The 12,889-nt window shown below is 44.3% G+C and overlaps 1 long non-coding RNA gene across 1 annotated transcript in view; it reads left to right on the plus strand.

Annotated features, from left to right (window-relative positions):
- Window positions 1-376: 376 nt before the first annotated feature.
- Window positions 377-12,889, plus strand: part of LOC121014675 (uncharacterized) — a 24,207-nt gene continuing 11,694 nt past the window's right edge. The window contains exons 1-2 of the long non-coding RNA XR_005783358.1: window positions 377-493; window positions 639-821. This is a non-coding gene — a long non-coding RNA (uncharacterized LOC121014675). The remainder of the gene's footprint in view (window positions 494-638; window positions 822-12,889) is intronic.

Below are 12,889 nucleotides of genomic sequence, written 5' to 3' on the forward strand. Positions count from 1 at the left end.
GAGCGCCTGCTTTATTTTTCTTCCTTGTCCTTGTGCCTCTAGAGCACATATAATAATATGTGCTCTAATAACATCACTATAATAATAGTGATCAGCCTTCCACCCACTAAAACTGTAAGTCATCAGAGAACAGGGACTTTGGCTGGTTTTGCTCACGATTAACACAGTAAGTTTACAAGTAAATAACTGATTAAAAATACATTAACTTATAGGGAAGCTTGTTCAAAATGGAACCCGAGTTTCACAAGTCATGGTGTGGCTTGGGAAAGGAGGGTTGTGGAGGGAAACGGAAGTGGAGACACAGGAAGGGCTGAAGCGGGAGGGGTCTGAGTGGGGGCAACAGGGTGGTTGAAAGAAAGGAGGAAGGGAAGGGTAGGAGTTCAGCCTGCAGAGATGGGAGCAGCGTTCTCGAATGCTCATGGGAAGATTAAATGGGACCCCGGCCAGGGAAATACATTCCTACTCAGTCTATTCCTGTTTTGCATCTCTTCTGGTATCAATTTTTTTGAATTTACCTTTGTTTAGATTAAGATATTTATGAAATTGTTTATAATGGTCTCATTTAATCTGTTCATAGTTTTTCTTATTTTTTTTCTTCTTATTATTTTTCTTTCATTGTGTTTTTCTTTTTCTTAAAGTGGGCTTCATGCCCAATGTGGGGCTTGAACTCACAACCCTGGGATCAAGTATCAGATGCTCTACCGACTGAGCCAGCCGGGCGCCCCCTCATTTGTATTGTTCTTGATGAAAATGTCAGGATTCATCTATTTTGATGAGGAGTGTTCTTATTAAAGGAGCCCCATTGGAATGTATTTGTTAATGTAAGTTATGTCCGGGTTTCTAATTTGTTCATTCAGAAATCATATTACTTTCTTCCTTCTGATATCTTCAGGATTTGATTCTTCTTTTCTAACATTTTGAGTGTTTAATAATTTGAAAACAAAAGAATGTGTGGTTCCTGAAAGTAGCCGTGGCTGTGGTCTCCCCAGAGTGTGGAGGTTGGGCAGGGAGCTGTGGAGGGTTAGAGGCAGGCCTCGGCCGATTTGCGTCCCAGATGCCCGAATGTTAAAATGGCACATGACCCCCGAACTACAAATTATTCCCTTTGCAAAGCTCACTTGCCTTGAAATGACTGCTTCTTGTAATTTTTAGAAAGCTTTTTTTCATGTTTATTTATTTTTGAGAGAGAGAGACAGAGTGTGAGCGGGGGAGGAGCAGAGAGAAAGAGAGGGAGACACAGAATCCGAGGCAGGCTCCAGGCTCTGAGCTGTCAGCACAGGGCCTGACGCGGGGCTCGAACCCATGAACCTTGAGATCATGACCCAGGCGAAGTCTGATGCTTAACCGACTGAGCCGCCCAGGCGCCCCACTCCTTGTAATTTTAAAGACAGTTTGGCTCTATCTTTTCTGCCTCCTTTCTATGATCTCGCCCAAATGCCATGCCCGACGCTGTATGCTGGGCTGGGTCGCAGTTTTCCCACAGGTGTTTTACAGGCAGAATGATCTATCGTGATAAAAGGCCGAGAGCCTAGAATTAAGTTCACGTCACAGCTCTGCCGCTTCCTCACTGTGTGAGCTTTGTCGGGTTATTTGACCCAAGCCTCAGTCTCCTCACCTGTTAAATGGGGGTAATGATGGCACCTGCCTCAAAGAGCAGTTGGGAGCCCTCGGGGAGAGTGTCCGTCAAAGCTTTTATCACGAAAGGAATGTTCGCTCACCCCATCTGTTACCTGTGTCCACGGACTTCCACGTGCAGGTGTTCAAATGTCTTCCACAAACTATGTTTGGGTAGGACACTCTTATTTGTCGTTCACAATGAGGAAAATGAGACACAGACACCTCAAGGACAAGTTGTGGTTAACAACGGAAGGCTAGACTTTGAGATTCCTAACCGCGCGCTCTTTTTAAGAGGGTAAGTTAGCTTTTGGCAACAACTGGGAAATAATGGTCTTGTGCTCACGGTTCACAAGCACCCCTCCTCATGTTGTTAAATTCTTTCCCGGGGTCTTCATCCTCCTGGTGAAATCTCTACAGATAAGGCTCAGCGTGTATTATCTCCCAGGGAGTGTTTATATTTTACCGCGAAGACTTACAAGCTCAGAAAGCGTTCAAGGGGTGAAGAATGAGCCTCTAAAAGAAAATTTAAGGGCGCCCAGGTGGCTCAGTTGGCTGGGCGTCCGACTTCGGCTCAGATCACGATCTCACAGTTTGCGAGTTCGAGCCCCGCGTCGGGCTCTGTGCTGACAGCTCAGAGCCTGGAGCCTGCTTTGGATTCTGTGTCTCCCTCGCTCTCTGCCCCACCCCTGCTCATGCTCTGTCTGTCTGTCTTGCTCAGAAACAAATAAAGACTAAAAAAATTTAAAAGAAAGAAATTTTAAGTCTAGGAACAGTGTGGGGCAAGGGACCTTTCAGTGAGTGAATTTTCTTATTGTATCTCATAGTAGATGGAATTAGGCCCCACAAACACGTCCGTATCCTAATCCCTGGAAGCCACCATGGCACTTAACATGACAAAGGAATTTTGCAGAAGTGGTTAAATTTAGCGTCTTGAGGTGGGGAGATTATCCTGGATTATCCAGGCAGTCCCAGTATATTCACAAGTGTCCTAAGAGGGAGACAGGAGGGTCAGAGTCAGAAGGGGAGAGGTGACAATGGATGCCGAGGTGAGGGGTGGGGAGGAGAGAGAGAGAGAGAGAGAGAGAGGAATTTGAAGATGCTATGCTACTGCCTTTGAAGACGGGGGCGAGGGGGTGAGGGGTGAGGGGGTGAGGGGGTGGGGGCCGGGGAGGGGGGTAGAGCTATATACCAAGGAATGCAGATGGCCGCTATAGGCTGGAAAAGGCAAGGAAATGGATTAGCCACCGCAGCCTCCAGAGGAAATGTAACCCTGCCGACACCTTGAGTTGAGGACTTCTGACCTCCAGAAATGGGAGATAGTAAATTTACGCTGTTTCCAGCCACTGCGTTTGTGTTAGTTTGTTATAGCAGCCACAGGAAACTGATACACATCTCATTCTCCCTCTGTGGTCAAGCAGACTCATCTTTTCCATTAGTCAACCATTTCCAACATAGACCAAGGGATTCAAAGGAACGCGGCTGCACAACTATTGCAAAATGAGCTGTATGATCAGAATTAACTAAGATTTCAAACACAAAACCAACGTCTTGGGAATTATCTGACCGTTTGTTGGGGAGGCATCACGGTACAGGGAGGAAGCTGTTGATTCTGAGCCACTGCGTATTGCTCTGAGGGTTGGGCCCAGCCCAGGGGGTGCCTGACTGAGGAGGTAAGTGAGAGTGGAGCTCCAGGCCAGGCCCCGACTGCCGAGAAGTGCACACAGGCGTGAAGTGGCATTTTCTGAGAGGAAGAGACACCCCTTTTGATTTGCTCAAAGGTACTGGATAGACTAGCAGCAGACCTAGAAGACTTACCCCGATTCTGTCAAGGATCAATGAGGTGAACTCACATGAGTCACTTGAGCTCTCTAGGTTTGTTACCAGTAATCCTTTTGGACAGAAGCTACAATTAATTGGGTAATTAGCCTTTTTGCCATTCAATTGCCTCACTCTAAAAGAAGGATTTCAGACGAGGGAAACTCACCCTCACTGACTCCACTCCAGCACTTGCCTTCTTGCCTGTAGCACACATGGCATATTGCATATTGCATATTGCTCCTTGCCTCAAGCATACATACCTAATGCCTCAGGTCCTTTGCACGCACTGTTTCCTTTACCCAGCACATGTCTCCCTTCCTGATTTCATTTAGGTCTCTCCTGGAAAGGCATTTATTCAGAGAGTCCTTCCTTCACTGACCATTCTATTTAATAGCATCACCCTTATACTTAATTCCCTTATTCTGCTTGATTTCATGTATATGATTTCCCCCCATCGAACACTGTCTTGTTTATTATTGGTTTACTGTTTGTCTCCTCCACTAGAACGAAGGTCCATAAACACAAGAACATTGTTTTGTTTGCTGTTGCACCCTCAGCGGGTGCACACAGTAAGTGTTCAATAAATATTTGCTGAATGAATGAAATTTTTCCTCGTGTAACCTTGCCTTCTGCAATAGGACGTGTGGGTGTTTCATAGTGGTTTTTTCACGTGTGACTGTGCTCTGCGGCCCTGCATGGAGGTGAAGGTGAGGGTGACCAGTGCATTGCCTCAGGATTTGTTCTGGGCCCCTTATTAGTGGAGACATCATCTTCTAGGAAATAAAGAGACACACAACAAAATGAAAATTGCTTAAACTTGATCCCTGTGCCGTGTCTACTTCCTGCCCCGTTTATCTTCACCTACAAATGACAAATTCTTCAGATTGTGGACCCATGCTTCCCCGTGAAAAATGCTTATGCTGTACAGTAATCATTTGAAGAGTCATCTCGAAATTTTTATTGCAAGACCCCAAGTTCGTTTTGGGGAAAGAGCCGCCCTGTTCTCGACCCTGCCGTGGGTTTTCCTTTGCAGGCACGCTTCCTGTCTCCGAACCCTCTGTTACCATCTTCCTATCCTTTGGCACGGGTCTGGGGATCTCTTCGGGTGGGCAGAGTGCGTAAGCTCACCATCTCCCTTCTTTTCCAAAGAAGCTAAAATCATTGTAGTTCCTACGGTTGGGGTACTCTCATTAAATATGCGCCTGAGGAGACAGATCATTTTCTGATTAGACCATTTTCTGATTCTCCTAACTGGGCATAGTTTCTCTTTGTGCCTAGGAATAACTTCTATGTCCGCTTTTTCACCCTTGTGACTTTCAGGACTCCCAGACGGCGGGAGCTCTAGAGAGAAACTTTACACCCCTCAGTCTCTCTCTTTCTCTATTTTGTGTGTCAGTTATTCCTTGGAAGGTGGGAGTCTTCAGTGGTGACCCGGTGCACAGGCCCACACGTCCCCACTCAGTGGGGTCCCCTTGTTGCCATATCCCAGGGAGGCGTGGCTTTGTCTGGCAAGTTCGAATTGTGTGTAGTATGGGATGGGGATGGGTACCTGGTGCAGAATCACTGCTCTTTTCTCTAATGTTTTTCAGTGGATATTCTTTTTTTTAAATTGGTTTTTTTTTTTTTTACATTTATTTATTTTTGATAGACAGAGAGAGACAGAGCCCAAGTGGGGGAGGGACAGAAAGAGAAGGAGACACAGAATCCGAAGCAGGCTCCAGACTCTGAGCTGTCAGCACAGAGCCCGACGCGGGGCTCGAACTCACAAACCGTGAGATCATGAGCCGAAGTCAGACGCTTAAGTGACTGAGCCACCCAGGGGCCCCCAGTGCATATTCTGAAACGCTGGCCCGCCACAGGAAGATGTTGAAAATGTAGATTTGTATTTTAAATACTCTGCGAATATGAAACTTTTCATTGTGAATTCCTCTGTCAGTGGGAGGCAGATAAATTTGGAGAGAACACTGAATCTAACTTTTATCTCATCAAAACAGTAGCATTCTTCTTTTTGGCCACTCAAAGGACTTTGCCCCTAACGGGCTGAGATCCCCATCAGTTTGAATTGTCTCGTGTGAAGCAAAAGTACGGATTTCGTGATCTGAACAAAGCAACTTGACCTCGCTGTGGAAAGCTCATTAATTCCAAATGGAAAATAATCAGCTCAGAAAAGGATGGGTGGGATTCTGTCTTCCTCTTTTTCCTGTAAACTAGAGGAAAATGATTTTTGGCTGAAAGATGGCTTTGGCAAGAAGTCGGACTCTCCAAAGGAAAACCCCTGTTGAGAGCAGATAGGTTTCGGCCGCCCAGAAAGCCAGGAGGCCACCGGTCTGCGTCCATTTGTCTGTTACTTGAAATTGGCAGTTGTCTCAGCTGCTTACCTCACAAGAGGGTTTCCATCAGGCTCATGTTTTCCAGGAGAATGTTCTTGTAGTGTGCTCTGTACGAACTTAGGGACCAGTAGTGACTAGCTACAGATTTCCAGATGCCCATCTGCTTCTTTCTCTCGTTACCATTTTTCTGCTCTCCCCAGTTCGAGGTTAATGTCGCGGGTGGGTGAGAAGAGTCTGAGAGGGAAGTAAAGGAAAATGATAAGAATTTCTAGCTTTCGGAACAGTAACCATGAAAGCGAAACTTGAAAACCGCTGGATTCTATGCCCCAGTCTGTAGAGGGAGAAGCGAATCACATGCAAACATTCTCTCTGCAGGGGCAGCTGGGTTTTCAGTCTCCTTTCTACACTTTTCTGTTAGCATTTTCTCTTTCTTCCGATTTTTTTTCCTTTTCTCCTATTTTTCTCAACCTCATTTTATTCCTCCACCAGCTCCTAGCTTCGTGTTCTTCCTTATTCCTTTCCCTTGGTGTCTTTCTTTTTTTTTCTTTTTATTAAAAAAAAAATTTTTTTTTTGAGAGGGAGAGAGAAAGAGCATAAGTTGGGGAGGGGCAGAGAAGGAGACACAGAATCCGAAGCAGGCTCCAGGCTCCAAGCTGTCAGGTCAGAGCCTGATGCGGGGCTCGAACCCACAAACCACGAGATCGTGACCTGAGCTGAAGTCAGCCGCTTAACCGACTGAGCCACCCAAGTGTCCGCCCTTAGTTTCTTTCTTAGCTTCTTCTCCTTCCTCCATAATTTCTCTCCCCGACAGCAAGCAGTAGGGGAGAGAAATTTCTGGATTTCATGTCCCACCACCTGAGACTGGAACAAGATGAGAAGATGGTTTGGTTCACAGCAAGATGTTGGTTTGACAACAGTCTTTCTAAACATTTACGGGGACCCAAGGGAAAGCTTAAGAGAAAACTTCTTTTAATGTCCCCACTCCTGTATTAGGAATTTTTGAAAAAATTGTGCTGTTGTCATATTTACTAAAAACATAATTTGAGAATTTTGGGTAGGTTGGTGAAGCACCCAACTTTGACTCAGGTCATGATCTCACAGTTCGTGGGTTTGAGCCCCACGTCAGGCTCTGCACCAGCTGCGAGGAGCCTGCGTGGAATTCTCTCTCCCTGTCTTTCCACCTCTCCCCCACTCGCGCTCTCTCTTTCTCTCTCTGTCTCTGAAAATGAATAAACATGAAAAAGAAGAATTTTTGTTTCCAAATATTTCCGTATTATTTGTAAATCAAGGCTGAGATACATGATACGTTCATACTTGCAAGTGGATTTAGGTGTTACTTTACTTTTCGTTGTTTTTTTTTTTCAGTAGTTTTATGTAAGCTTTTCAAAATAATTGGTATGATAAATCATCACAGAAACCTTTGTATTAGGAAAGGTTTCTTGGTTATGATCATTAACGTGGCTAATTGTTCATTTCTTATTGTATTATCTGATAACGTCAGTAGTTCAAGGCACATTTTGTTTCATTCTTCTTCGAGACTGTTTTGTTAATTGTGTTGTGATGCCCTCTTACACGGATTCTGGGACGGCCCCCTCTTCTGCCCACAGGAAACTGGTCCTGAGTGTGAAGTTTCCCATCTTCCACAACAGCCTCTGAGTACCCCTTTGTCCACGTCTTAATTACCTGGACCCCCTGGGTCACTGCCTCGGACGGCGTGATGGTTCATTTCACGTGTCAACTTGACGGAGCTCAGGGATGCCCAGACAGCTGGTGAAGCGTGATTTCTGGGTGTGTCTGTGAGGGCTTTTCCAGAAGAGATTAACGTTTGAATTGACCAGCTGGGTAAAGCATGTGATCCTTCCCAGTGTGGGTGGGCATCGTCCAATTCCTTGAGGGGAAGAAAAAGGTGGAACAAGGGTGAACTTGCTCTCTCTATTGAAGGTGGGACCTCACCCTCCCCTAACCTTGAACGTGGGCACTCACTGGCTCTCAGGCCTTCAGACTCACACTGATGTGTGAGTGATCCTCTGGGCTGCAGACACAGGTGATGGGACTTCTTGGCCTCTAACAATTACACGAGCCCATTCCTATAACAAATCGCTCCATATACATGATCTAGGATATAATCAAACTTATGTATTATATCATCTGAGTCTATATCCTATTGGTTCTATTTCTCTGGGGAACCCTAACTGATACAGGGAGGGGCCACCACTGTTCCCCACTGACTCAAGCGGCCGAGGCTGGGCCCCATCAGTGTGGGACCCAGTGTGACTGCCTAGGCTGACTGGGAGTCCTGGCGCATATCAGCATTCTGGTGGGCCAGGTTAGCTGCCTTCTGTAGCTAATTCTCCCTTTTGTAGCTGCCCTTTTGCCCAGAGTAGAGCATCTGATACATTCCTCATCCTCATAGGAATGTGTGTGGACTAAGAAAAATACAAAATTAGATAATATGTGGTATCATCTTCCAAAGGTAATCCCTAAATAAAGTATTGTTTGCAATTAGCAGATATTTACACAACATAATGTTGGCAATAAGTCCTTCCAATCATGGTCGGACTCATCTTTGTATTCTCAGGCACTACATGTATCTGGAGTATAACGGGACCTTCGTACGTTTTGAATGAATACAATGGAATAAAATAAATAGATGCCGATGGCATTCTAGAATTCAAGAACACAAGAGGGAGAGAGAATAAAGGAGTACAGTAATATGTCAGCATCAGAATGATTTATCCTGATACAAGACATCTTTTGCTACATACGAACAAAATAATTTAGTCAAATAAATCATCAGCATACAAGCTTTCACTGAGAACATGAAACGAATTGTAAATATACGGTTCAACAGCAGACATTTTTTTCTTAGGTGGATTAGATGACATGACATTTAAAAAGTGCTCTGGGTTTTTTTTTTTTTTTGGTCTGGCTTCTTTCAGCATAATTATTTTGAGATCCCTCCATGTTGTTATCTGTATCAACACTTCATTCCTTTTAAATGCTGAGTACTGTTCTTTTGTACAGGTAAGCCACAATTTACCTAGCCACCCGTTGCCGGACATTTGAGCTGTTGCCACTTGAGGGCTGTGACCCGTCAAGCCGCTAGAAACATTTCGTATGTGAATTTTTCCGAAGCAGTGATATCACTTTGCGTTCTCACTAGCAGTGTGTGAGTTACTCCACATCCTCGCCAGCGCTTGGCATGATCAGTATCGTTAATTTTAGCCCCTCACACAAGCAGGTAGTAGTATGGCATTGTGGTTTTAATTTCCATTTTACCAGTGACTCAGGATTGCAATGTCTTCCATGGGCCTGTTTGCCATTCATATATATAAATATATTTTTTTTGGTGAAGTGTCTGTTCAACTCTTTTGCCCATTTTTATTTTTATCTTTTAATGTTTATTTATTTATTGGGGGGGAGGGGCAGAGAGAGAGAGGGAGAGAGACAGCCCCCAGCAGTCTCCAACATGGGGCTCGATGCCCTGACTGCAAAATATCAAGAGTCGCTGATATCAAGAGTCGGATACTTAACCACTGAGCCACCCAGGTGCCCTTCCTTTGCCTGTTTTAAAAATTGGATTGATTATTTTCTTATTATTGAGTCTTGAGAGTTCCTTATATTTTCTGGATACGAGACCTTTATCAGATACGTCACGTGCAAACGTTTTTTTCCAGTCTGTTTTGTTTCTATGCTATTGCAACAATGGCTTTCAAAGAGCAGAAGTGCCTAATTTTCATGAAGTCCAATTTATTAATTTTTTCTCTTTTAGATCTTATCTAAGAAATCTTTGCCCAACCCAAGGTCATGAAAATTTTCTTCTACAAGTTGTTTTTTTTTTTTTTTTTTTTATTTTTTTTTTAATTTTTTTGTAAATTTTTTTTTTTGTGGGTTTTTTGGGGTGTGGTGTGTGTTTTTTTTAAAAAATTTTTTTTTTTTTTTTTTTTTTGCCTTCAGTTATCCAATTTTTTCTGTACCTTTGGCTAGAAAAAAATCCTTTTTGCCCTAACTTGCCTTTGTACTTTATTGAAAATCAGTTGACCCTATATGTGTGTCTTTCTTTCTAGAATCTATTTGGTTCTACTGATCTGTGTGTCAGATTGGGCTGTTTTTATTCTTGAGTTTGCTGGATTTTATTTTTACTGTAACAAGAAAACAGAGAAATGAGACCACATGCATTTCCCATGGATGTATGAGTCACAGATCCACATGTTTCCACATTAGAAGTTTATAGGCCAGGGTGCCGGGGTGGCTCGGTCAGTTAAGCGTCTGACTTCAGCTCAACTCGTGATCTTATGGTTGGTGAGTTCGAGCCCCACAGGGGGTTCTCTGCTGTTAGCACAGAGCCTGCTTCGGATCCTCTGTCTCCCTCTCTCTCTGCCCCTCCCCAGCTCTCACACACACTCCCTCTCTCAAAAATAAAATAAACATTTAAAAAAAAAAGAAGTTTTAAACCGGGAGCAACTGAAAATAGTTGTTTTTCCTGTTATATAATTGGTCTGACATATGATTGTGGATAATACCTGCCTGCTTTCTTCTCTATAAGGTGGGAATAATTCCACTGGTATTTAGGGACATGTTGTGGGGATACAAGCTGTGTCACGTGACAGAAGAGAGAGGTTACACAGTGTTGCGTCATGGCTCTACACTTTGGCTGTTTTTAAAGGGCTTTTAGGGGGTGTCTGGCTGACTCACTTGGTACAGCATGCAGCTCTTTTTTTTTTTTTTTTTTAAGTTTATTTATGTTGAGGGAGAGTGAGCATGAGTGGGAGAAGGGCAGAGAGAGAGAGAGAGAGAGAGTCCCCAGCAGGCTCAGTGCTGACAGCATGGAGGCCGACGTGGGGTTAGACTCAGGTCTCAGACTCACAAACCATGACATCATGACCTGAGCTGAAATCAGGAGTGGGGCGCTTAATTGACTGAGTCACCCAGGCGCCCCTAGAGCATGCAACTCTTGATCAAAGGGCTGTCAGCTCAAGCCCCAAGATAGGCATCGAGCTTACTTAAGAAATAAATAAATAGGGGCGCCTGGGTGGCTCAGTTGGTTGAGCATCCAACTTCGGCTCAGGTCATGATCTCGCGGTCTGTGAGTTCAAGCCCTGCGTCGGGCTCTGTGCTCACAGCTCAGAGCCTGGAGCCTGCTTTGGATTCTGTGTCTGCCTCTCTCTGCCCCTCTCCTGCTGTGCTCTGTCTTTCTCAAAGATAAGCATTAAAAAATAAATACAAAAAAAATACATAAAATAAATAAAGAGCCCAACTCTTTTGACACTTGGACTCTCCCAATCACCAGCAAGGTAGGTGGGTGGAGACTAATGTCCATTTCATGACTTTGGAAGGCAGGAGTAAATTAGAATTATAGATGTAATGATTGAAAAATAGGTGTCCAGGTGGTAGTCTAATTTATTATAATAATAGAAGACATATATGTCTCTGAGTATTTTCCTGTGTTAAATTATGTAAACTCATGAATAACAGCAAAAAATGATATATATTGTTTATGTAAGAGGTAATATGATGTCATGTTATAATCAGTGACCACATCTTTCATAGTCTGTATATAAACTATATTATATTTTATATATACATATATACATAATATATAATATATTCTATTGTACTTTTGTATTCGATTCTATCTTTATAAAAGATATTTATGCCACCTGTTTTGGAAAAGGAAGGGGTGATGTGAAAGAGAGCTGACATCTGTTCTGAGAGGACGGAGGACCAGAGGGAGGCAAGTGACAGAGGAACTGGCGATGAGACTGGAAGAGAAAGATCTGGAAACTTGGGGAGGGGAGCCGTGGGTGAAGTGTGGGAATGCAGGCACGGGATTGTGACGGGGAGGGAAGGTGCCGGAAAAGGGGCCAGTCATGGAGAAAATGACACAGGGAGGAACGAAGATCGAGCAGACGAGGGAGTCAAAAGGGTTACAGGAAATAGCACTGGTCTGGTGTCTGTTGCTTCCATTATGGTTCCAAATGGATAAAAGGAATTCAACAGATGTTTTAAAAAAAAAAAAAAAGCCGGAAAGTGGGACAAACCATGGGACTATTCAAAGGACAGTTTGTTGTTTCTAATGAGCTCCCAAGAGGTCAGCTGTAGAAATCCTCATCATGAGATCTCATCATGAGGCAGTATCATGAGGACCCATGGTGCCAGGAATGAAAGCAGAATTTAGGGACTCGGTCATTACTTAAGGAATTTCTTTTCTGGTTTTTTTTTAAGTGCATTTTTTTGGTTTATCTTTGAGAGAGACAGACAGAGAGAAAGAGAGACAAAGAAAGAGAGCGAGAATGAGTGGGGGAGGGGCAGAGAGAGAGGAGGACAGAGGATTGGAAACAGACTCCACCAGCTCGAACTCATGAACCGCGAGATCTTGACCTGAGCGGAAGTCGGACACTCAACCAACTGAGCCACCCAGGCGCCCCTGCTTAAGGAATCTCTGACAGAGAAGAGAAAGACCGCTGGTGGAAATCTGTCACAGTGCCAGGGGGCAGGCCGAGGACAAAAACCGAGGTCTCTCATTAGGTAGATGTGAGGTGGTTGCTGGAGATTCCAGAGCTAGGGAGTTAAAATGATACTGCAGAGTTGCCTCAGTTGAGTAGGAATGGACAGATACAGGGTAAAGAATGTCTATTTGTAGAAGAACTGGGATAGAGAGAGTTAGGATATGCTGCTATTCATCTGGTAGGCCTTACCTGAGTATGTAGAGACTATGGATATTTTTTTTAAATGGCCCCATAAATATGCATTCTGAGACCAACAAGTATTAATTAACTTCATACAAAACTGCTCGTGTCAGGGGCGCCTGGGTGGTTCTGTCGGGTAAGCGCCCGACTCTTGATTTTGGCTCAGGTCACGATCTCGTGGTTCCGTGAGTTCGAGCCCCACGTCGAGCTTTCTGCTGTCAGCGCCGAGCCCTGTCAGATCCTCTGTCTCTCTCTTTCTCTGCCTCTCCTCTGCTTGTGCTCTCCCTCTCAGATATCAGTAAACATTTAAAAAGAAAAATCGCTTGTTTGAGGACAAAGGCTGGGGTGAATTGACCTGGGACCGGGGGTTTGGAAATGAAGCTACTCGGGGGGTGGGGCGCGAGCCAACTGGCCAGCTGGTTTAAAATGGACGCC

Source organism: Herpailurus yagouaroundi, unplaced genomic scaffold, assembly GCF_014898765.1.
Source record: "Herpailurus yagouaroundi ecotype Mexico unplaced genomic scaffold, PumYag 203, whole genome shotgun sequence".
In the NCBI taxonomy this organism is placed as follows: Eukaryota; Metazoa; Chordata; class Mammalia; order Carnivora; family Felidae; genus Herpailurus; species Herpailurus yagouaroundi.